Source organism: Lytechinus pictus, chromosome 15 (genome assembly GCF_037042905.1).
Source record: "Lytechinus pictus isolate F3 Inbred chromosome 15, Lp3.0, whole genome shotgun sequence".
In the NCBI taxonomy this organism is placed as follows: Eukaryota; Metazoa; Echinodermata; class Echinoidea; order Temnopleuroida; family Toxopneustidae; genus Lytechinus; species Lytechinus pictus.
In genome coordinates this window covers 29251600-29278715 of record NC_087259.1, presented here as the reverse complement: position 1 = coordinate 29278715, position 27116 = coordinate 29251600, and the positions used below count along the sequence as shown (strand labels likewise).

General features: G+C 35.8%; 1 protein-coding gene across 1 annotated transcript in view; it reads right to left on the bottom strand.

Annotated features, from left to right (window-relative positions):
- The window catches only part of LOC135156824 (probable G-protein coupled receptor 21), a 28297-nt gene extending 7720 nt beyond the window's left edge, over nt 1–20577 (bottom strand). Inside the window, exon 1 of the mRNA XM_064110431.1 lies at nt 20362–20577. The gene's annotated coding sequence lies outside the window, so the exon portion shown is untranslated. The remainder of the gene's footprint in view (nt 1–20361) is intronic.
- Nucleotides 20578–27116: the final 6539 nt, after the last annotated feature.

The following is a 27116-nucleotide window of genomic DNA, read 5'->3' as shown; positions in this document are numbered from 1 at the left end:
AATGTTCTCCAATTCTCATTCATTTAAAAACATTGCAAGCTTTATGGAAAATTTTCATCACTTTCTACTTTTTTTTTGCCCAAAAGGGGACTTTCCCAAATATAATTGATGGACTGGTGTCTACTACCTTCCTCTGGAAGATACCTAGGAATAACAGGATATCATTTTGGAAAGTGACAATTTCAGAAAAATATGATCCAGATTACAAGAACATTAGCCATCAATTTCAGGTGCAAGTATTTAAAAAATGTTTTTACAGGGAAACAAACATAACTTGACAAAAAAAAAACCAAATGAGAAAAGGTTTTGGGTTTATTAACTTGAATTCCAATTTTGATACAAAAAATTATGGTCTGAAAGCATTCATAAAAGACTAATGGAGGTTATGGAATTTTAATCCCAAAGGACCTGTTTCATAACTCAATCATCATCTTCTACATGTAGATCTTTACTAATTCCTTCGTTAGGGTTGATTAACTCATTACTGCTATCTAATTATAGCATCTTTCTCTGATATTGTATCTAAATTAGAAGATGATAACATCCCACATTTATTTCTCTTTCAGCACATGTTTTGAAGAATACTGTCTGTGTCTATGAGCTTTCTTTCTTGTTCAAACTATAAAATCTCTCCTGTAAATACCACAGGCCATTGGAAATTCTTTTTCCCTTATTCTGAGAGCTATTTGTGGAAATTTTCTTTCTAAGAGCTATTATAGAGAGAATTCTGATTACTGAAAGAGGTGTTCTTTTATTTTTATTTTGCAGTGAATCATTCACTAATCTTGTTTCTAGCTTAATTAATTTACAGCAGGAAGAGATTAAACTCAAGAGGAAGGAAATTATTCTTTTAATGAGAATTTATTGTTTTTCATTGGAAACTCAATATAACTGAGCCTTTGAGACCAATAAATTACAGTTAAACATTTTTGTCTTTGCTGCGTCCATCTCATATTAATTGAATAGGGCTGTATTCAATCAAAACTACTCGAGAAACACATTTTTCAAAGATGTTGGGTTCAACTCAAATTTGTGTTCAATCAATTCTCCCCCTCCCCCCCAAAAAAAAATCATAAACAATAAAAAAAAAAAAAAATTAAACATGAAACAGTGAAAAGGGATGTATCGAAAGGCAATTTTTTCAGAACCATTGTAACATGGTCATTTAAATTTGCTTGAATGCAACAAAAGAGATCTCATTCATGATTCTAATAAAGATGTCTACAGGTGTATTCACACCGCCTCAATCATTAGAGTACCCAATATATTACAAGAAATTGTTCAGGCCTTAAAATACTTGATAATCATTCACGCAATCACACCGACCCGAAGCAGACCCTTCCGGGGTAAGTTCTCGAAGTTACATGTACGAGCATGTGCAGTATGGTCTGATCAGCAGGCGAGGCCATGGCGTTCGCTCCCAACTTCTCGCTCGGTTGAGAGAGTTCTCGTAATTTGTTATCACACTGCCAAAATACCCTCGCATGAACTCGCCAATTATGCTACATTAACACCAACAAAACTAATTCCACACAGGATCAAAGCTGTTATAGAGTACTGAAATGATGACGTCACAAAAAAAAACTTTTTAGCATTTCAGCGTTTTTTATACCATATTTTTGTAGAGCATGATAAAAAAAAACCCTACCAAAATTTGGTGGGAATCAGTCCATGGGGGCCATAGATATGTCCTCATGAATACATAATTAGCCCCATTGAAGTCAGTGTATTATTGGCCTGGTTCTAAATGTTCTATACTATGGAAATCCATCAAAGGCATAATTTTTTCTTTAGGAAATTTGCACTTTGTCCTTTTTCAAACAGAGAGGAGCATACTGAATTGTCAAGACAACATTGAATGTATGAGTATACATCATATTCAGAAAACAGTTTGAACAAGCACTGCATTTTTTATATTGACATGGCTGGCTTTCCATAGTTGTGGTTGATCTGATCAATCGCAATTCTTTGTAAGACTGGGCCCAAACCTATTATAACTATAAATAGGTGGTTTCAGATCGCCTCGAAGTTCGTCAGTTCCAGGTATTCTCTGATCGGGAAATTTACCCCGATCAGAAAATACCAGGTATTTTGGTAATGTGAAAGCAAACTACGCGTAAATTCCCGAAAGAAAATACCCGCTAAATAGTAGGTACTTGGCGAAATTACGAGAACTTTCGCGGGGATTTTTCCAAGGTCGCAGGTATTTTGGCAATGTGAAAGCAATTTACGGGAACTTTTAGCCCAGCGTGTCGTTGGGCACGGGCGCCGTGGGTGGCTGCTGGGCTAGTGGTTTTGAATCTCGCGCCTTGCCTGCTTATTAGACCATACTGCGCATGCTCCTAACTTCAGTAATTTATCCCGAAGGATATGTTTCGGGGCGGTGTGAATGCAGGAATAATTAATGGGTATTTTTTAGCCTAAAAATGTTCTCGTAATTTAACGGGGATTCTTGTGATCGAGGCGGTTTGAAACCGCCTAATGTTGTTTTAAATGGCTTCATTATTTGGTTCTGAGTTAGTTTCATTAGTTTGTCTGTGACATCAGATAGCCAGTATGAATGCAGTGAAGCTCGTTTCCCAATCGTACTTGGATGGTGCTTTTAACGAGAAGATAAGAGACTGTTCAAACGCTGTATACCCGCAATCTTACACTCTCGTCTGTCAAATTTTGGCACTTTTATTATCCCCTCTTCAGAGCAACGTTATTAGTTCAGCTAATCCTGACCATTGTCTTTGATTGATCTCCTAAGATTTATAGAGTAGAACTCCCTTCATTAGTTTTTATTTCTGTTCAATCATTGGTGTACATGTATGTCCAGTCTGTTGTAGTAAACTGAAATATGCAAAATGTAATTTTGAGAAAATTTAGTAAAAAATCCATTTGCAAAGTTTGTGCTAGACCAAACAATTTTGGAGAAATTTGACTTAAAAAATTATCCCAGCCATGGCGTAATTTCCTTCAGCAAGAAATCGATCTACATTGTGCTGCACACAACCCAGGTGAGTTAAATGGGTACCCGGCAGGATTACTTCAGAGGTTGGAGCTAGAGCCTGGATAATGTATAGTGCACCATCAAATAGGCAACTAGATAATCAAATCGGTGCCTCATGAATGCCAGATATTATTTTTATTAACAGTGCAGATGAGTTGCGACGATGATGAACCTACCCCATTGAAATCTGCAGGGAACATGTGAAATATCTTTGACTTGGAAAATTTTGACTTTTTACACAACTTGGAAAATTTTGACTTTTTACACAACTTCAGAATTAAACAAAATAGACGAACAAAGAAAGGGGTCTTGTCATACTAAGACATCATTTTAAACCTGTCCGATGCTGACTTTAAGGAATAATATTCTGTGATAACTGATATTACCCTTCCAAACCATTTCATTACCTTCTTTTGTAATCCCCTCACATACTTTCTACAGTTAGCTCACTATATTACCAAGTTAATCAAAAAAATGAAATCATTCCAAATTCTCATTCTCTGGATTTACCATCTGAGAAGACAGTCTGTCCAGGCAAAGATGGATGATTTTTTTCTTCTGATTATTCCTTCTTACCGTGTGGCATATTCTTGTGGATATATCTCTTGTGTCCAATGTGTTGTATACATGTTATATTGGTTCTTGTTGTGAAGCAGGTTTTACTCCTAGTCTTAGGGTTAGTCTGAAACTCAATGAAAGTTTGAGGTCCTTCATGAATGAGATGTTATATATTCAACATTTCCTTTTTTCAAATACTTAATTATATATATAAAAAAATAATACCTTTGTTTTTTTAAGCTTTGATGAGCATCAGGCCATATTACCTAAAGCCTATCTCTCTGTCATTTTATTGTATCAATAGTAGACACAAAATGTTGAGTAGAACATTCACTGTTGTATTATAGTACAGAGAATGGATTTATTTAATATGGAACATATATTGGTTCTATTTTTAGCTTCTCGATACATGGTTAACTCACTGATGCAAATGAGCATGAAGGTTAATGTATTTTACTTGTGTTGTATCAATGTACCTTGAAGTAAAGAATTTACAATGAAAAAGTAAGTTGAGTTCGTCAATAAGAATATGTACAGTCTATAAATTCCTGGCCAAGCATGTGATTGTCAGCATAAAATCCTCTCCCCCCCTAAAGAAAAACCCAAATGCTGAGCAGATAATACATCAAATAAATTCATGAATCTCATCCAAGTTTAAACACTGAATAATTGGTCAAAGTTATATTATTCTGTTTTGTATAGTGTATATTTTCATTTAACATCTCTGCGCTTTCAAATGATAGAACTTTTGATGTCTTTTTCTGGAGACCTTAGATACATATTTTAAATTTTAGTTAAAATAGTCTCCAATTAAAATGTTTACAAGGGCTATACTCAACTTCATGTGGGCTGTTTATATTTTTGTGTTAAACTCTAATTATTTTGATATATTTTTGGTGTGTTTATGCTTCCATTGCGAGGACAGAATCAGCGTTGTCAAACGTCGATTCAAAACGCCGATCGTAAACATGGTTCTGGGAGTGCTGTTTATGCTTATCTTTTCAGAGGCGAAATCACGATCTCTAGCTGGCTTCGCATCGTAATTTTCGTTGAGCCGTCAAATTGGGCGCGCCCTTTTTCGAAAGTTTTTTTTTCCGAGTGTTGTTATAGGGAAGGTACGTCGACTGTTATATAAACATCGAACAATTTCCGATATTTCAGTCATTGCATGGAGCTTCTTGATATAGACATTTAATTTCCACCATGGTGAGGATAATGGTAAGAAAAAATAATGAATATTAAGTACACAAAATAATAAAATATCAATTTGTTTATGCTACTGGGGCATCTGGCGATGTCTCCTCATTATAACTCATGTTCCGGGGGGGGGGGGGGTTGGTGTAAATCCCTCAACGTTCATCTTGATGACAAATTGGACGAGTAATACTAGTAATAGTACTACACATGCAAAACAAGGGAGATGAAAGGTAATTCCATGGAGGTAACATGCGACCATGGAGCAATGCAACTGTATTTGCCCGCGGATTTTCATCTCACCAGAAGCATGTACCAAATGACGTCATTTAAACACGTTTACGATCGTGGTTCTGTTTATACTTCCCCAGAAAGCCTGATTCTGGTCAAACGACGTTTACAAACGCACCTTTTTGTGAGTTTACGATCGGCGTTTTGAAACAGCGTTTAAATGAAAGTTAGCATGGACGCAACCGTGTTTTGGACTAATCACGTTTGGAAACGCTGATTCTGGCCTGAAAAGTGGAAGCATAAACACAGCCTTTGATAGCTAGGAAGAAGTGAGGAACAGAGAGAGGGGGGGGCGAGAGAAGAGTTTATAGAAAGATAGGGATAAGGGAAGATGAGATACCCTACTGTATGTACCCTATGTGCTTGACTACAAGAATCAATCTATTTTTATATCACCTAGCTAGCAGCAGTTCATTGAAGATGGAGATCCGCCTAGGCAATATTTCATTGACCCATTTCTCATGGAGTCTGTTGATACTTGATAGGTTATTAAATCAAGAAAATAATAGGAAGAGTCACTGTAAACTTCTTGATTAAGCATGCCACCCCTAAGGTTATATTTTAGTTCGGTTGATAAAAGAATACATTAGTTTTTGTTTGTGATGTTCAATTTAATGATGTTGTTGCTTTGGAGATATAGCATGTCTTTTTATAGTATCCCGTCTATCTCCAACAATAAATCAAATGTCTGTATCTATTCTTTTTGTCCTCAGATTTGAAATTATTTCGTAATAAGAAAAGATGTGGCAATAACTGCTGATGGTTAGATGTACTCAGGTTATCTTTAAATAAAATTGATGCAAACATATTTAAAACAAAAACTCACTGAATCACAAAGGTTAGGCAGTACACATGCCATGGTGCCAAAAGAAATGACGGTCATGATCACGTCAAAGGCCTTTTAAAAATTAATTTTTGAATTATCACAGTATTTCCCCCCATATATGATTATATGTTGATATTGTTTTCAGCAACATGTCTGCTTTATCTTTAATTCTTATAAAATGAATGGGTCTTTTTTAGATTGTAAATGATTAATTAATGTACCTTCAGATTAAAAGGTCAAACAAAAATGAAATTACAATAATAATTGAATACTAGAATGAAATAAAGCTTCTAGAAGTGGGTACTGGATTTTTCCAAACAAATGTTTAAAAGGTTTTTGTTAGCTTTTCTTCAGTGTTATTCTCTACCCCCCATTAAGTAATCAATTATAAGCTTTATAAGTAACTCATTTTCGCCCCTCGTTCATTATAATAGATATATGTAGTTGCAGACAAGCTACCCTTGTACTTTACTTTCTTTCACATTTTCCCCATTTTTTCTTGTCTGTCAGCGATCCCTGTGTTATAAAAACTGAACTTAACATTTACTAGTCTTCAAGGTGCAATAAAATAGGTCTTTGAGTGCTGCTGGCCTAAGTTTTATTACCATGTCTTGCCGAATTATCTTTCTAACCTGTTCTTGTCATACATCAGTTACAAAAAAAAAACACAAGGGCTCAGAGCGAATTTCCCACAAATTGTGAAAAATATCACTCGTAATGCAAAATAACCTCCAATTGCCACGGGCTTGAATGCCAAGTGTCTTTTGGAATGAACGGAAGAAAAATATGCCCTGGAGAGAAGATCTTTTTTCCTACTGTAATTTACATCGCCTCTTTTTCTTAAATGTATCCGTTTTTCATATTTAAGTCGTTCATAACGGGGTTTGCATTACATTTTGCCGGTGTAAAGGCAAATTATTTGCAGTATCGTGGTGGTCAACTGGGTCCCTTTCTAGCAGATTGCGATGAGGAGGTAGCTAGGAATTGATTAACCGACAAGAGCAACATTTGATCACGTCTAAAGTGCTTATTTTGCAATGGATATACCTGAGAAGTGATTGGGGATTTCCGATCAGTTTAAAATGAGGCTAATGAAGTAGGATAGGTCTATCTAGAGGTGGAGATGGATGATAGGCATCCCAGGTAAAAAATAGTAAGGAAGTAAGAAAGGAACTGTCTCAGTCCATCAGGCCTGAAATCCACTTCTCACAAAAGCCAAAGCTGATATGGAATTGTAATCAATTATTGATAAAGAAATCACAAAACATAAATTTAATGAGTTATCACATAGCCCTGTTAAATATTGTTCTTTATAAATGTGGGAAAGTGTGCCATTTATTTGCAAGACAGTAGCGTACGCAGGGTTTTTGAAGAGGGGGGTTGTGGAGTTGAATGAAAATTTGACAAGCAAAAAAAAAAGGAAAAAACAAGTTTTTCACCCCTAAAATTAGGTCTTTTCGTAGCAAAAAAAATTCAAAAAAATCTGAGGGGGGAGGGTTTGAACCCCTATAACCCCCCCCCCCCTGCGTACACGCCTGAGACTGCATGCATCATACTTGGCAGCAAAAAGAGTCTTAATTCAATGTAGGATTGAAATCTAAAATTTCATTCCCTTTTTAATTCTTATTTTTAAACAGAACATAATTAAATGGAGCAAATGATCCCATCAGGAAAATATAGTTTGGTGACAAGAATCAAGTCAATGCATTGAACAAAATATGTATCATCATTAAACTTAAAATAACTTAAAATATCAATTATAATCAATAACACAAGAGGTATGACATTAAAATATAGATATATATTTTGTGAAAATGGAGATGCCCACTAAAAAGCGATGGCTTGTGTTATAACAGCTTATGAGCAGATTACAGCATAAATTTTATAATTTGGATGAGATGTGTTTGTTCCATTCTGTTAAATTACACTGAGTGTGCTCTGTTCATTTCCTTACCACATTTCTTGATAGGGACACACAGACAATTTCTATGTAAAGACTTTATGGAAGCCATAAACCCCTCATCTAGCCAAGTAGGGCCTCATCTATTATATTTTCCTTGATGTTTATATGATATAAAAACTGTTTCCCTCTTCAAAGAAATCATTTGCAGCGAGGGCATTACGTTTTTTAGAGCTAAAGTGTGGTAGATGAAGTCTAAATTTGATATTTCTTCTGTGTTCTGTGTATGTTCATAGTACTCATTCATTATGAGAATGTATTACCTGTTTTTTAGATTAGGCCAAGTAAAAAACGAAAGTAGTTGATCGTCCTCGCGCGCATCTATTTTGGCCGCAGCATGAAATTTTTTACCATTTACTATTTTCAAAAATTGGCGAAAAAAAAAAAAAAAAAAAATTGTGATGTTTCTCATCCGCGCCCACTTCCCTTTTTGATTACAGCATCAATTTCCTTGATATTTACTATTTTTATGGCTGCTGAATAGGGAAAAAAATTCACAAGATTGACGAGCAATTTGCTCTCATGTGCTCTTGGATCTCTCTCGTAATTTCAAAAACAATTGCAAAGTCCGATATCGCCGTAACTGCAAGAAAGAAAAAAAAAATCTGATTTGGTTTTTTATTGGAATTTTGAAGATAACATCATAAATTAGCGAGAAAATGAAGTTTGCAAACTCGGAAAAGATCACAGATTTCTTCATTTTTAGTGCATTTTCGGGGACCCTGCTTCCTAAATCTGAACTAATCCGTCGCGTGCTTTGGAAATATGGCGCAGATAAATCAATTTTTATGACGTAATTTGTATTTCAGCGGGGTATTTTGGTGAGTGATAGCGCCTGTACTTCGATGTGTGTTACGGTGGTTGACTGTGCTGGTGAGTCTGTTGGGTGAATGCATGTGTGCTTGGAGGATGTGATTGACTGTGCTGGCGCGACATGTGAATTTGTGAAATGAATTGAATTTTCTGGCGAGTTTTTTAACGTCAGCAGGCAATGCATTGAATATTCAAAAAATAATTTCATGTGGGTTATTCATTGTCAAGATTGAAAATCATTAATGGGATTCCAGTAAGTTCAAATTCTGTTCAAATTTGATCAACTTCATTCTTCCTTGAGCTATTCAATTTGATGGACAATTGTAAAAATTAGTTAGTAAATAGATTTAACACTAACAGTTATATTAAAATAATAAACATTATGTGAACAATTAACAATTCAATAATAATTTAACATTTGATATCAATTAAAAAAATGAATAAAAATTGAACAGTATTAAACATTATGTAAACGAATATACAAGCAGCTGGAAACTGCTATGCGAAACCATGCCCAGAGCTAAAAAAGAGATTGGCTCTGGAAAACTGAACATGGCTCCATGGTAATAAAAATCGCATAATACATTTTCCATAGATGTCCAATCAATATATATTATGCATATATATCTATCTATATATATTTCTACTCATTTATTATTAATACTGAGCATGCATTGATCACATAATTCGAGCTTGACATGGCCTGACAATCATTTGAATAAAAAATAGCAAAAAAAATAGTAAATAGTAAGGACCTCCCTCATCACTGATGTCAAAAAACGGGCCGAGAAAATGCCTCCTTGTTTTAAAAAAAAATAGTAAGATAGCAAATAGTAAGGACCTCCGTCATCACTGCTCTAAAAAAACCCGGACGATCAACTACTATCTTTTTTTACTTGGCCTTATTAATGTGTATAATTCTTTCAGTTTCCTGCTTTTCAAATTTGACATCCATAGACAATTGGTTCAGGAAGAGTTTGATTCAGTGCCCTTTTAGTTCTGAAACAGACGATTTATCCAAATATTGGCCTCATTCTATACTTAGATTATAATGGCATAGTCAAGGCTAAAATAGAATGGCTTAGTCATATCTCAACCTTACATGAAGGTTACATGTAGGCCTATATTTATATCTGTATCAATATCATAACATTTTCATATGCATTGTGAATTGATAGCAATAGTAACATCGTGAGCCTAGTCAATGGCAATGTCAAATTTACTTTGATATTCAAAAGCAGCATTATTGTTCTTTAGTACTCTCAGTCAAAGTCAACCCTTTATCTTCTTTATTTTCTGAATCCATAATTAGAATTGCATCCTTTAGTTCTGTTATTCAAGGGATACTGACTAATCCACTACTCTTGAGCAGTGTGTTGTTCATAAATAATGATCACTCCTAACAATTTTCTTTTTAATGCAAATCCAAGTACTCCAGCTTATTTTGAAACATCAGGGGCCCTGTTTCATAAAGAGTTACAACTGCTGTAACTTTGCCATTATGGCAACTACCATGGCAACAGGGCTCAGCAGCCAATCAAAATCAAGGTTACCATGTTAGTTAACATAATGGCAAAGTTAAAACAGTTATAACTCTTTATGAAACGGGGGCCCCAGGTGCATTGTAACTCCTGATAGCATATTCTCAATTCCCCCATTTGCAAGACCTATGTGATTTATTATTTTCCCCACCAATAGTGTGCATTTTTTAGTGCCAAATATGTATACTGTTTACAAAAATGACATTCCTAAAATATCAAGAATTTCTTGTTGGTCTCTTCGCTTGAGCGGATCAACCTTGAAGCATACAAGAGCAATAACTCCGTTCTGCTGAAGACACCTTGTTTATCATGTTTATAACTTTATATGCTTTATATTTTTTTGTAGTATTCATACAGTATATTTTCAAGGCTAAAATAGTTGAACTTCCTCCACTTGATCTCCCTAAATTGTTCTTCTTCTCTACCAGTGCCCTGAAATATAGAATTTGATGTTTGATCAAATTGATTGTAAGATGGATTTTTCTCAATTGATAACACACATTGATCAATTTTAATCAATTGTAAGAAAAAATTAGGTATGTAATTGATTGCAAAGCTTCATACTTCATAGTCCATATTAGTGGTCACTGGTCTCCTTTAAGTTTACATTGATGAAGTCATGTAGACCATACCATCTGTTGAGACATTCTGTTTCCTGATAACTATCCACAGAGCTGCCAACCAGTACGTTTTTGGCGTATTTAGTAAGTTTTTGCAACCAAAATATGACAGTACGTTTTTTCTTTTTAAAATATGATTTTGTAAAAAAATCGTAATATATTTAGAAAAAAATCATCTCAATATGTCTCTATTTCATAAAACTTTTTTTTTTCAACCATTTTCTTAAGACCAGGGTGAGATATACACATGTTTCAATGTTTTTTTTTTTTTCATCTGCAAGAGCAGTGCGCATTTTATCAGAGAACAGGCTGGAAATCGCTACGTTGAGACAAATTTTTAAAAATACTTTTTTTTTTGTCAAAAATACTTTTTTTTCCCTTCTAAGAATACATGTACTTTTTTTTGTTGTAGAAGGTTGGCAGGTCTGCATTACTCCAGAATCAATTGATGCTTGCCATTATTACTACGGATAGAATTAGCTTGCATGTAGCTTGAGCGCCGCAATGAGCCTGCGCGCCGTGATTGGGACCCCTTTTTTTTAATTTTCAAATGTTGGCATGCCTGCTATCTGCACAGCAGTGCACATTTTATTTTTAAATAGGCCTACAGTTTTCTAGGGGAAAATACTTTTTTTTTAATCACAGATTTAATACAATTTTTCATTTTCAGAGGTTGGCAGGTCTTTATCCATCATTAGGTCTACTAGTGTATTTTGGTTTGCTCTATTATACGATTTGTATATGTATGTAATTACTTCATTGCTTGTTTTTACAATAGGTGCTTGTTTAGGATGTAACTGGATCGCATTTTAGTAACTTATACTTATACACTGAATTTTCTTGTATTGACGGATATAAATTGGAGATTTTAATGTTGCTGCATTTGACATATTTCCTTCCTTACTTCCTCATTCCAAATAACATTACACTTCATCAGTACTGATTTTTTTTCCCCTTACAATGTTAGAAAATAATATTTTTTAGGATTAATTCTGCTTTCCCCAGAGGCTTATGACGTTAGATCTATACAATTAAAAGCCACTTTCCAAGCAGTATTATTTACCAGTGAAATGCTGTAATTTTTTAGTTTCCTCTGAAAGATCATTATTTGTAAAAATAATTTTAGATTGTTTTAAGAGATTAAATATATATATTGATTGATTTATCATTATTAAGCTGGCAAATTTGCACTTTTGTCTGGATAAGGGTGTGTTCAATGTCGATTTTCAAATTTAAACAGCAACATGAATCATGATTGAAAACTCAATATGAGAAAACACCAAACACAAACATGATCAGCAGTGCACTGTTCAGTATCGAAAATATAAAGCCGTTTACATGTTGATCATCTTTGAATTTCCCGCTTTCGTTAGCGCAGCTTTAGTGCGCAGTTTGACCCATCACAAAAAAGTCAGTTCTGGCACCTGTTTGTGTAGGCTTCCACTGCGAGAGTAAATTTAAAGACGTCTCAAAACTCAATTGTGTTCAATGTCGCATTCGCGATGCTCAAGGTCGTAAAATATGAGCTGATCGCATTTACATCTTTTTCGACGTTCAAATTTTCCTCCGAATCGTGATTTGAAAGACGTATACTTTCATGACCGGGAAAAGAGGACATTGAACACACCCTTTGTTTCTCATTATATCCACGTTTTGAAATCATGTTTTCAATCATGATCCATGTTGCCGTTTAAATTTGCAAACCGCCATTGAACACACCCTTACACTCCCAAACAGAAAAAATATAGAGAGCTAACATTGTAATCTATGTCAAAAAAAGGTCCCTGTGAATGCATACATTGTGTGTTAAAGAAAATAACTACCAGCATTTGGAAAAAATGTAGGGGACTGCTGGGATTTTAATGATTTATCCTTGGAAGAGCAATGATTTGTATCATTTTACGCAAATAAACATGAAATAAACTGTGTTAAGGACTTTGTGGCGTGTAGGCCAAGATCTTTTGCTGAAGGGTTGCTACATGTACATTCTGTGCTGCATATATGTGTCTAACTGGATTTCTATCAATTTTACTCAACTTAATTTTTTGCTTTAATAGGCTTTATGCTGTCCGCAAGCAGACAATTATTGGTTTCTTGGTGTTTGAAATTAGACACTCTTTTCTTTGATGATAAGGTAAAATTAGCTCATATAGATGGTCCAAATCGCCAATAACTCAGTGGTACATGTAGGACAGGCAAATTAGACTAAGTTATATTAATTTAGAAGATTGACAGCTCTTACATTTTCCAAGCTCCTCCTCCATTTCCTCTCCATCTGGACACTTCAGTTTTCTTCCCCAATTAACTTTTATTTTTTTTTAGTCTCATTGTGATATTTGACATTTGGCGCTTTGGGAATTAAGTCATAAAAAAACTCATGAAAATGAAGTAATGAGGATTTAGAGTTATATATGTCCATCCTCGAATATACCTGGAGAGGTTGAAATTAAGTTCACCCACGTCAGAAAGGATATTAATCCATATCCAGGTCAGTTCATCAACAGTTTCTTGTCAGTCCATAACATATAAACCCTTCCCCTTGATGCTATATTTGTGAATTATAAAGATGTGTTTAATCAATGCTTTATTGACCCTAGAGCACTCACTGGCGGATCCAGGGGGGGGGGGGCACAGCCAGCCATTGCCCCCTTTTCCTTTGAGAGCCATAATCAAAATTTGTAATGTAAATATACTGCTTTTACCCACGTCCCCCCCCCTACTTTTTGAAAGTGAGGGACTTTTTTTTTTTGCTTGTCAAATTTTCATCAGAAAAATGTGCCCCCTCTTGAAAATACCTGGATCTGCCCCTGCCCTAGAATCACAGTTTTCAAAGAAAATATCAGGTCAAACCATGATTCCATTCAATCATTTTTTTTATTGGTAAAAAAAATACACACCTGAAAAGATGCATTGTGAAAGATGATTTGGCAAAACAAAACCATGGACTAAATAGTTTGATTAAACACAGTAAAATGTCAATCATAATTCTACATTGTGCCTGGAGTTCGGGAAATGTATTATAAGCCCAAAGATTGAACTTCTCAGGTCAAAGTTAAGAATAAACGATACATGGTGGCTGGTCTTAAAAAGAGGGGAAAACCATGCGATTATAAGGCTAAAGCCGTTCCATATTTAATATTTTTGTTGATATCATTTTGATTTGTGACTGATGCCTTCCTAGCTCAAGAAAATCGCTTAAACGCAGCCTTATGAAGGAAGGAGCTTTGAGGGGAAAAGATTAAAATAGATGAAATCTGTTTTAGATTTTTTTTAGTCTGGTTCACTGGTTGTGGTGAGGTATTTTTGATCCAGAACATCCTTCCCCTATGAGCTATTAATAAAGCATGGGGTATAAATAGGAGGTAGAGTAGTATCACTACCCACCACTAACTTAAGTCAGTTCGACAATAGCACAATATAAATGTAGCAAATTTGTACTTGTTATTCTATTCATACAGATGTGAGAAAGGTAATTTTTTTTTTTTTTTTGGGGGGGGGGTTGTTTTGTGTAATGGATTTGCAAAATGGTGAAGCTTGCAGCCTAGCAAGGGAGAGCTTACCAGAAACATGTGAATTTTTGTGACTGTAGAATAAAGAACGTTTTTCCTTTGGTGAAGATGTACATTTATAGGCACAGGTCTTCAAATGAAATAAACAGAGGATCGAAGAGGTAAATCATATCCACAATCAATGAAGAAAGGCCATGTTCAAGACAACAGGAAATATGCCAATATACATTAATTATACCAATTTAAAAAAATAGAACTGGGACTTGAGACAGCTCAAGAAATAGGAGACACATATGAATTAAATAGGTTGAGGTGTTATGTTAATGTTTTTACCTGATATAGCCTAATTGTTTTAATATCCTGGTAATACATTACCCTTAACTCGGCTGCATGGTTAATAATTTCATGGAACAGGCCATTAAAAGAGTTCACTGACCTTCCTAATTGATGTGATTTGTCTGGATAGGAAGTTTTTCATTTTTCTTTGAGATGTCTTATTTTAAAGAATTGAAAGGAATAATCTGTGTACTAGATTAAGTTAATTTTCAGGGAATCCATTATGCATGGATATTTCTTTTTAATACAAATAGATAAGTACAAAGAGGTTATTGACCCTTATGATTTTAGCAGACTGCATCTGCATTGGAAGTACAAATTATCTTTAATTAGACTTGCGTCAGTGATGTAAATGACTCTAGAAAGACAGCCATATTATGAACACTGGCTCTTGCATTACTAGGAAATTGAATCTTGTAATAGCAATGCATATGCCTTTACTGGGTGGATGATGGCAAATATAGGATAATGTCTTTGCCAAGGAATTTTTGTTGCTTTCAAGAGGATGTTTGCTTCATGACTTTCCTTATGCGTTTCGCTTTTTCATGGAGATGCATGAGCTATTTCTGCTTGATCTATTGAAATTATAAGCAGAGAGAAATTCAACTGACATCAGATAAGATGGAAGGTATTTGCTTATTATGTACAGGTTCAGATGAGAAGGTTAATGCTTTTTTTTTCTTTTCTAAACCTTGGATATATAAAAGCAAACATGTGGTGCTTAAATGACATGGAATGAAAAATGTGAGAGATTGCCTCTTCACCTTTCCATTAAACAATTAAAGAGTTAAAGAGGACTCCAACTCTCAAGTGAATGATATTGAACTGCAAACTTGCTCTTAATGGGTTTTATCTGAACAAACATGGAAAAATAGAACTAATTCATTAGAGTTGTCAGAGAGAGAGAATAACCAGAGATATCATGGTGTAATATCCAGGGTCTGTGGGAAATTTGGACAGGGTCCATTAACCTAGACCAAAGATGACACAATTAATCAATAGAAGGACTATTTTAACTTGGTGGGATTAATGGAATTGACAGAAAGAAATTTTTGTTAATGACATGCCCGGAGATGACTAATGACCTGATGTATGTCCAGGGTTGTTTGGGACATTTTGACCAATAACATAAAAGGAAAGACTCCTAACTGAAGAAAGTTGACGGAATTGATCAAAAGAAAGTTTTTTTTAAGTTAATGGGATTAATAGAATTGATGGAGACATTTTGTTAAGTTAAAAGAGATGACTAATGACCTGATGTTATTTCCAGGAGTTATTAAGGAGCATTTTGACACTTAACCAACAGAAAGGTCCAAACTGAATAAAGTTTGAATAATGAATAAAAGTAAGGGTTATTTTGAGTTCAGTAGATGCTTCTCGGGGTGATGAACAGGAATGTTTGATCAAAGGTTGTTTGAACACTTTTTGGACAGAAAGGGAAAAGACGTTTTAATGGAACAGATGAGCAGAATTTAAAGATAGAAAGGATCTTTCTTGTTAATTGGGAACTTTGAGATGACAAATGACTTGATACATGTCATCCAGGGTCTTTAGTAATAATTTGGGCATCAGCAAAAGCTCTCCTAATTGGAGCATATTTAGTAGAATCAAAGGTAGTAGTCATGGGGTTATTAGTGGTGATGAATAAAAGTGGTAGCCTAGGCATTATTAACATGCTTTGGACAAATGGGGGGTAAAGTTTGAACTGAACAAAATGAGCAAAATTTAAAGATACTTCGAATAAGGGCTATTACATGTTAATGGAAAACTTGGAGATGACAAACATCTTGCATGTCATCCATGTAGGCATATAGGAATCATTTTGGCATTGGTGAACAACTCTCGTAATTGAAGTGAATGGAGTAGCATTGTTAAAAAAAAAAAAACACTGTCAGGTCATTTTTTTGACAGGGAAATGTTGGAGAGGACAAATTATATATTCCAATTTATCCAGGTTCTGTTATCAGGAACAGTTTGGCCATGAAGAAAAAATACAGAAAAAGACTCTCCAGAATGTTACAAGATTCGTAAAACCATAGCTATTCAGGGTCGAAATTACACGGGGGAGACGGGCGATTTTGCCCCCATGACAGCCCAAATCGCCCCTAAAAATTATCAAAACCCAATGCTTTGGGGCGACTATTAATTTCAGAATCGCCCCAATAAAATACCATCGACAATGTAAAAAATACTTCACATAATTACGTTCTCTGGCAGCGGAGCAAGCGCATCTTTTATGTCGCCCTTGCCAGCTTTAAGTTGAACGGTCAATGCAATATCCGAGCCTTAGCTTCCGTAACACTGGAAGCTTCGCGATTGAAAATAAACGCGCAATGCAATATGGGATGCGGAGTATGCATAGTCTTTAGCACGGGTTTTTTTAGATTTGTTGACGCGCTTGCCGCATGGCTTATGTACATGTACGTGTGCACGATTAGACTGCACAGCTGGTAACGAGACCACGTGCATCGTACGGTATATTATGTGTACTAGGCATGCACAGAATTGTATGCGATCATCTGGTGATTGTGACTGCGCTGATTATCGACATCGTCGAGTCGGAGTGCGAGATGGATAAGTTTCTGATTCGAGTTCAACCTGGCTCTGCCAAACGGCCAGAGCCAGCGCCAGAAGCTTCTCCAAATCGAGATACTGTTGAGAAGGATAAGCCAAAAAAGAAACAGTACTGTACAGAGACAATCGACAGTAAAGTCTTGGCCTTGGGCCTCGATTGGCTCGAATCTGAAGTGTGTGAAGCTGAAGGCGACTCTGGTGCACTAGCGTACCTACGGGGGGGGGGGGGGCAGGGGGGCAGTTTGCCCACCCCCCCTGACGAGTCACAATCCATGCACTTTTTTTTTTTTTTTGCTTGTCACATTTTTGGGAGGACGAATTTGCCCCCCTGTGAAAAATCCTAGGTACGCCACTGCTCAGGTGGGATCACTGTTGTTTATTGTAAGGCCTGTAGCCTACAGTAATTACAGTTAAAAGTGTTCTGAGCTTTTAGGCATCACATTGAGTCTCGGAATGTCAAAAGGTAATTGCTGATATGCGATAAAAAAAGTAGCCCCATGAATTAGAAAGTAACCCCAAGATATTCAGTGGTAGCCCCAATGTAAAAAAAAAAGTAGCCCCTAAAAAAAAATATTAATTCCTACCCTGGAGCTATTACAGAAGGAGAACCATCTTCCAATTCCTCTGTTAATCCTTTGTTATCGCTTCCTTCGGGCGAAGGAACGATATCTAACATCAATCAGCGAGCCGCCAGGCGAAAGTTAGAGCCCGCTTACATAACGCGATAAGCCCGCTTGTAAAATCTGTGGTCAGAGATTTTTTGAAGGTCCCTGCGAGGCACCGCCGTAAATGACGTTCTCCCACATAACTTCTCTTCGAGCTCATTTTTTTTTTCAAAATCGAAACACGACTTGCTGTACTTCCAACATCCATATCTCTTCGTACGGATTCCTGATGTACGTCTTTTATGTATGGTTGAACTTCTGAGATGATCCCCTTTGCATACATACCACATACGTTACAATCTCATTCGACTCAACAAAATTACAAATGGAGAAAGTTGGAGATTTGTCATTTTAGGTATGTCTGTCTTTCTTCCGTAGTTAAATCTTTCCCTGCTCGTACATGTTTTAGAAATTATAATAACGTGAAAAAGCATACTTTGAGCTTGATTTTTATGCAAATATCATTTGCGTGATTTAAATGGCCTTGAAAATATAACGACGAATCTGCGGGGCATTTCTACGTTGATTGATGCATCGTCGAGTATCTTCCGGTGCCCCACGTACTCCTATTTGTGTAAGCTGAAGGTGAGTGTGACGCTTGAGCTCCGAGCTCGCGCGCTCAGCTCATTCACACAGTACAGGCCTCAGCTATGGGCCGTTTCTGAAAAATACTAGGATTGACGCACTTGAAGAGATAGATCTAGACCTAACTTTTATGATATTTCGTTGATTATGATCTGTAAATTTTATTTATATTAATATTACCCATTGGGTCCGAATGACGGCGTTTTAAATTGCATTCGATCAACTTTCCCAATCAGATTTAGAGCTGATTTACGGGCGGCATGCGCCTGTAAGTGTGAAAGTGCCATGATGGACCACCCTGCTGTGAGGGGATTAGCGGTGCCGCGCATGGGGCAAAGCGTCCGAGAGAGTCAGTCCTCCTTCTGTAACAGCTCCATGGTAAAACATTTATCTTGATTCATTGAAAGAAAAAAAGGGTTTTTGTTTGTTTGTGTAATAGGAAACTAAGTTCGGGTTGACAGATGCCGAACTAGGCCTAATATATGATCCATAGATTAGCAAAAATATCAGGATTGATGGAAAGAATATCCCTTTTTATATTAAACTGACTAAAAATGTACATCTTTAATTAAGTCATGAATACAACTACTGGTAAATGGATTTTTTTTTTCAAGGCTTTACCAAAGTCTGTATGAAATTTCAAATGTTTTAATTCATTAATGAGGCTAAGAATGAAATGTAATCGAAATTTAATAGAGTATGTCAGTATGATATCCTTTTCCTTACATTTAAAGTTGGATGACACATTTATATTTCTATATTTATACCAATCTTTCAATGAGTCAATCTTTTTGAGTCAGGGTCAGTTCAATTAACAGGTGCAAGGGGCTGCTCTCTGCCAGGGCAAACAGGATTATAGAGAAAAAATATTGCACTAATTATATCTACTGACAAAATGGTTTGCCATGCAGGTCAAGTACAGTATTCAACTTTTTAAAGAATTTTAGACAGAAACTCACATTTGATTTATTTACCATTATAACTTATGACTTAACTGAGTGTAGACTACCTAATTTAGCAGTTTGAGGGTATTCAACTCTGTATAATCTACTATTTTATGAAGGGCTTGACTTCATTTTTTTTTCTTTTTGTAATACGATTAGCTATGTGTTCAAGATATTGTTGAAAACAAAACTCAGAGAAGTCATTATCTTAGAAATGATTAAAAATGCATATTTTTTCTTTACCAGTTTAGTCTCCTAATGACACAGAGTGAATCTCTTTCAAAAATATATTTTGAGCTAAGCATACGAGATGGAAGGAAAAAAGTAAGAAAAGTTAGCTGCCTAAAGGTTTGTTGATCCAATTGAAACAAATAAAAAAAACACACAAATTTTTCAATCTTCTTCCGAATATAATGATAGGTAGGATGATCAATATGACTCCTTGATATAAATATCATTATTCAATCTTTCTTCATTTGTATTATAAAAAAAATAATATCCTTTTAGAATTCTACATGTAATGGTATGTTTCAACTTTCACCAATGTCTTCAGCAGTTTGTGATCCCATTGTAAGAACTTTCCTGGTCAATTAGTAATTTATAATGATTACAGAATACAGATTTAGCTTGCTACAAGTTTCAAGAACTTAAATGATAACTGTCTTAAGTATTTGAAATTAAGAATTAGTTATGCAATATCTTTTACGAATCCATGTCCATGGAGAAAAACTATGCATGCAGTAGTGTTATAAAATTTACTAGTGTGAGATGATTCTCAGTTTTAGATGCTCGCCAACTTAAAGATATTTTTAATAGAATTTACAGAAATGATTTTTTTTATGCTTGTTGAAAATCAACTTTCTTCTGAAGAGTTAAGAAGAAAAGTTATGTGCATGTATTGCATTGCTTATCCTTTAGTTTGCTAAATGAAAGAAAGAACATTTACTTACAATGTGTTTACTTTCACAAAATAATTCCAAGTTTTATATCAGCTTTGTAATAATAAAATCCAAGCAATATCCATAGAATGAGTGGCTAAAAACCAATTGGCCTTATCCTCCAATGTGCTAGTTTCTATCCTTCAATTTGTCAATTCTTGGAGTCCCCAATTTAAACCATGTCATCGAACTGAGTGCACTCGTCTGAAGATAGCTGACTGCTTTATGCACAGGACTGCTTACTAATGACAAGCGTGTGAAGAGGACTAAACCACTTTCCTGGGGGGGGGGGTTGGTAGTGAGTTTGGTGAGGGACAGGTTTGTCCCAGGGTACTGTCGACTGATTAGCAGGTAGCAGAATGTATTTAAACTCTCTGTTTTGAATATTATTAACCACTCTGACTAATATAATATTGATTGAAATAGATTTATAGCACTTGGAGCTCTTGAAAGACATTTCCAAGATTGATCTCAAGCAGTAAAGCATTAGATCTACTTCCATTTTGGCATCATTACCATCGAGCATGAAAATATCTCGTTTTTAGAGGGGGATGGGGCACCTCCAAGCCCCCCCCCCCACAATTTTTTTCTGCATGATCAAATTCTGAATGACTCAGAATTGTAATCTCTCGATAAAATTCATGAAATAGCTTGCTAATTTCAGGAACAGAAATTAACAGGTTGATGCAGACTAGCCTAATGTTCACAGCAGTCACCCTTCCAGTATCTGGGACTGATTGACTTCTTCATATCCATATAACAGGGTAATGACTTGAAGATGACTACATTCATGTCGCCAAGTACATGCACAACACTTTCTCAAGATTCCTTGTCATGGCAGGGAGAGTGGGTTGGACTAGAAAATCTTCTCCAATGCTGTACAGCATTTGAAAGAGCAGGGGAAACTCTCCACCCCTGATCATTTTCAATAGGAAACATACATGAAGAATGTATAAAAGTGGAAAGAGGTTTTCAGTTTTCATGAAGTTGAGTAGCGATGAAAAGTTTTTGTTTTATTTTTTGCCATTATCTTGAGATGGAGAAAGTCGAGAAACCCTCATTTCTGTTGGTGGAGCCTAGATCCCTGTTACACAAAGGTTAGCCTCTAATCATACTCTTGAATGTGGGCGCGTCGTGGTCTAGTGGTTCTGGCTCTCGCCTTTCAAACAAAGGGTCGTGGGTTCGAATCCTAGCCATGGCGTGTTTTCCTTCAGCAAGAAGTTTATCCACACTGCTGCACTCGACCCAGGTAAGGTGAATGGGTACCCAGTAGGATTAATTCCTTGAATGCTTGAGCGCCTAGGCTAAAGCCGGGGTAATAATAGCAGGGCCCGCTGGGAGAACAGTTTTCGGAACTGAAGCGGCTACCCTGGGTAAATATACCGCTATTATTATTAATATATGATTTTTTTTTTGCAGTTGATTGTACATTTAATGGTCATTGCAATTATTTGTTCTACAATCTCTTGCTAAATTTTGTGTGAAGAGTCAAGATCTTCATTGACAGATTATTGGGCTATTATCTCATTGATTTAATACCAGGTTTATTTGGAGACCGTAGTATTGCCTGCAGTGATAGTAGTAGAATGATTAACGATTATTGTGCATAAATGTCTGAGTGCTCATCTTAAAGGGAATCTGTTATTACTTTGAACTTCGATGTTGTATATAGGTTGTTTGGTTGATTTTGCAAAGGATACAGATAGCCAGGAATAGAGTGGTTTTGAGGATCATGACTAAAATAAACTTATGAGGGAAAAGCCTTTGCATGCTTGCCATTGTAACATATTCTTCAATTTAAAAAATACAAACAATATTTCATGTTTTTATTCATGCTGGCCATAAGCATTGGACCCACAAATTTTGTCTGATATTTTGCAATAATTTTTTTGCTCCTATTTTCTTAAAAGATCTTTGATAATTCAGAGGACCAGTGTAGCAACAACGCTTGAAACAAAAAGTGTTTGCGCTTGCAATCCAGGACGTAGCCAGCTGAATACTACTATTTTAAGTTTGCTGACATCCTTTTTTAGATTCTAATCCATTATTTATAGATATGAACATGACACATATCGAAGTCATGTCATAGAAGGATAGAAGCCGTTATAACTCCTGACAGTTCCGCTACAGCCGTCGTAATCCTAACCTAAAGCGGTGTCTTAGAGAAGGGACTACGGTGGCGTTTTCCCTCACTGGAGAAGCTTGGCTTTGACCTTTTCATGTGTGGAAGTGCTCCACCCTTGGCAAATAAACCTGACGGAACTCCGGCCTAACGGTAAGGACCGACTCAGCAAAGTCAGGAGGGTGCAAGGAATCACTTGAGGTGACTCCTAAAATGGCAGCGTGAATCATAGGGGGTATTTTTAGGATTTGATAGGTTGGGATAAGTAGGGGGGGGGATAAAGGACTACCCCCTAGGGTGTTAAAAGGATGTACCCTGTCAGTCATGTTAGCCTGGGAGCGGACCTACGTCACGGTCATAAAACCGAGTATCCTGACTAGGTACCATGCAGTCTGCTGCCCATGGGTGAGGAGGGCGTGGCTTCACATTCTGTGACTTATGGTTGCCATGGTGATTTGGCAGCGCAGTTCCAAACATGACCAGACTTTGAAGGAAAAAGGACATTTGAAAGTCTCCAACCAGAAATCCTGATCAACATTCACTTGGAGAAAACTTTGTATTACCTTCATCCTGATGAAATCTTATGTGATTATGGATATTAGATTCTTCGATACACATATCTAGTCTGTCTTGTGACATTCGCCCTCACCTCTCAGACAAATTATCCTACCCCAACCAAATTCTTGAGAAAAATTCACCCCAATTGACACTGCATGAACCCATCCATTACATTGTCTGTTCTCCAGGCATCAGGCTCATACAATGGTATTTAATTCTTCTTTATCATTCACCATGAATGAATACTAGTAATAATTGTGAAAAATATTTACAAAATAAATGCTCAATACTTTAATTCTTTTAATTCTATAAACCCAGCTAAAGATTCAGTACCAACCCTCACTTAGTAATCTTAGTATAAAGTCAGAAGTAAGTACAAGTATTTTTTAAAGTCCAAATTTTGTAAATAAAGGCATATGATCAGAAGCTTCCAATATTAAATCAACATCAAATTTTGCAAATGATCAATAAAAAACTTTAGAATATGTCTGTTCTTGAATTAAAATGATTTATTCATCATTCATTCACTTCGAGATTGGAGTACCTTCACAATTTTGAAAAAAAAATACAAAGCTTACCTGGTATTCTATTCATTCTAAGTGTCCTTTATATCATCTCTTAAAATGGAATCCCTATGTCCTACCCAAGAAATCACCTTGCTCTAAAAACCATGTCTACATCAACATTTTGCTTGCATTCCCATAAATCCTAAAGCCCATCTAGTCATAACATGTGATAAATAAAGACATGTATTACTGAGTTGATTGAGTTTCAATCTGATATAAGCCACAGTGAATGATTTATGCATGCCCTAATTGTTTTTATGCAGTAGAAGCATGATAGGCAGTTCTCTGTCTTACTTATCCTGGGCTCTGATTGGATAATATACCTTAACTCTTCAGCCAATCACAGCTTAGAGGATATGACTATAGCTAGATATTCCTAGAACATGTAGAACAAGTCATAGGGTTGGACAGGTTGATCAAATTAATTGAATTTGATAACAGTTCCAATTTTCTTTCATTTGGAAAGGAAATTGATAGGAAATTAATGTCTATTATCAGTCATGTTATGAGGGTTTCTGTCATGGAAATATGAACTTCATTTATCTACCAACTTAAATGCCAGCATTTTACCAGGCATTCAAATAAAAAAAGTATATACATACATGTAGCAAAAAGAATGCTTACATTTTGTTTCCATCCATTCTGTGTACTGTCAAATGAATACTTGTAAAGTTTGCTTCTTCATGGGCCATGTGATTTCATGGATGAAATGTAAATTCTTCTCTGGAATCATGTAGAATGCAGTATTTGATTTTGAGAAGTATTTGTTCCTTTACAAATAGGTTTATCGACCCAGTAACAAGGTATAGCATTCAGTATTTCACTATTGGTATTTTAGTGACCATAGATGAAAAAGGGGTATTTTAAGAAGCTTTCTAGTAAATAGTGACTTGTGTTTGTTTGAAGAATAGCATATTCTGAAGAGCAATTGATCATACCAGACCATAGTGGACTGGTAAATTGCCAATTTGTCTATTGCCAACTCGTCCACTTGTCACCTGGTCTACCTTCATTTAGTCTAATGCCATTCCATCCACCAACACTTCGACTAACAACTATTTGTTCCAATCATCACTTCTTATAATCACCAGTTCGTGTCTATGACTATTTCGTCTCATAACCAGTTGGTCTTTATTTTCATTTATTTCTCCCAATTAACACTTAATCCAAATAGCCCAAATGGTATATAGCTATTGGTCCAAATGGTTGTTATAAGAAATGGTGAGTGGACGAAATGGCAATTAGACCATGTGAACAGTGGACAAATTGATGGCAGACCAAAAGATAGGAGAAGAGTTGGTACTTGAACAAATTGGCATTAGACTGATTGAAAATAAATCTTGTGGACCTATCTGGTAGTGTGAAATATTTTACATTCACACTGTTCATTCTGTCCATCAGGTCAGTGATTACATTGTCCATAGTTTATATGGCTGGGATTTGAACCCACAGACTTCTGTTGATAACGTAAGAGTGCAAGATGCCCCCAGACATTCTTTATTTTCTGCTTCTCCTATTTTGTCATGTTGAAAGGAATACTTGGTATTTCACTCCTCTTGGTCCTCATTCCGTCTGCCATGGAAGCAATTATCTCCCATCTTCTCCATTTTAAGAGACTTCAGAACTAATGAGCTCATCTGTAAGATGGGGATGATAGAAGAGAGGCGGAAGGAGGGATGCAGGCCATGATCTTCCATCTCCTCCAGTTAAAGTGTCCACCAGAACTAATGAGCTGATCTATCAGAGAGAGGGAGAGAGAAAGAGAAGTAAAGGGGAGCCAAGAGAGTAAGGGAGAGGCAACTTGCTCAAATTCAGCTGCCATCCTAAGTCGTCGTCTGAAATGCAAAGTACATTTTAATAAAATAGAACAAAATTTGATAAATTTTTTTTGTAAGCTCAGTAAACTGGGTGTCGCCCAATTTTATCAGTACATGTGCACCACCAGAATAGTTGTGAAAATATATTTGTATTTGAAAATACATGTAGCATAATTTTACTCTTGTTAAGCTAATAATAATAATAATAGCTGGATTTATAAAGCGCTTTTTGCCTGAGGATACAAAGCGCTGCTGTTATTACCCCAGCTTTAGCTGTGCTGCCAGATAGGCGCTGAAGCATTCAAGTTAAATTAGAAAGATAGAGGAAGAGAGAGAGATAGAAGAAAGAGTTAATAAAGGAAAAGAGGAAAAGAGAAAGGGACAGAGAGAGACGAGAAATAGTGAGAGTGGGAAAAGAGGAAAGAGGAAAGTGAAGGAATTGATTGAGAACAAGAATGAAGTCTGAGTGCTTTATATCCACTTTACAAAATCAATGGCCTCAATCTTAAATTCCTGGGTATTTACATTGATTGTTGACATCATTGGAAGCATAGTATATCAGCCATCAATATTTACACCTCTTAATGTATTATTACATCAATTATTCAATGTTTTCAGCCCAGGTTATCTATTTTTGTCAGCATATCATCATCAAAAAGTGCTTCACGGTTGAACACAATTGGCATGCATTACTCTGGACCATGTTCATGTCACGTTCCATGTAATTTTTTATTAATATCAATTTTGTATTTTTGCCATGGATTCATATTGATTACCAGTACAAGGTTATAGGGATTGAATAATTAATATAACAAAAAAGTGCTGATGAATTAGTTTGGTTTTAAATTATTAATCTATATTGGCCACATTCTACCCTAAAGGTAAATTGGTAATTGGCAGGAAAATGTTTACTGCTTGCAAAAGTCTGCCAGGCTAAAACCAAGGTAATATCAAAAGTCCTTTGGAAGCGCCTGGAGACGTTAGATGATAATGCAATATGCATTATTATTTTTATCATAAACCTGAGAGGAAAATATTATGTTACAAAAGAAATCAGGATTTTATTTTTTGGGAGTTGTTATTCTCTGATAACATGAGATGTTATACTCTGGATACTTTACTAGAGTGAACAACAGAAGAAGTTAGAAGAGACGCTGATTTAAATCCTCAACACGACCCCAATTTGGTGATCGATTGACTGCATGTGCAACTATGTTGCGACATGGTCTTCCCAAATACATGTACCTTCACTCTTCTGGCCAGCTATCAGTCTTTGGTACTTGACTGAAGACACACCTTTTTCGGATTACCAGTAACTAGTCATTATGTCGTTTTCAGTTTAAAATCATGAACAGACATTGTTTATTGTTTTTTTCCCCGTTTCATCAGCGCCTTTGATTTGGCAACATGATATTGGCACTCTACAGATTCCAGGGTCCTTCTACATTAATGTAACTTATCTAATGGCAACTACCATGGTAACAATCTTAAACAGCCAATCAAAATCAAGGATTCCATTGAAGATTTCATTGGATGGCACAGTTACTATAGTAATAACTTCCGTGAAACAGGGCCCAAAATTGAATTGAATCTGAGTATCTGACCATAATTGATATTATAATGTTCTCCATCGAAAATGAGAGATGGCTTTCTCTTTAATGAAATGTTCTTCTTCTTTTCATGTCCTTTGTTTTCTGTAGGAGT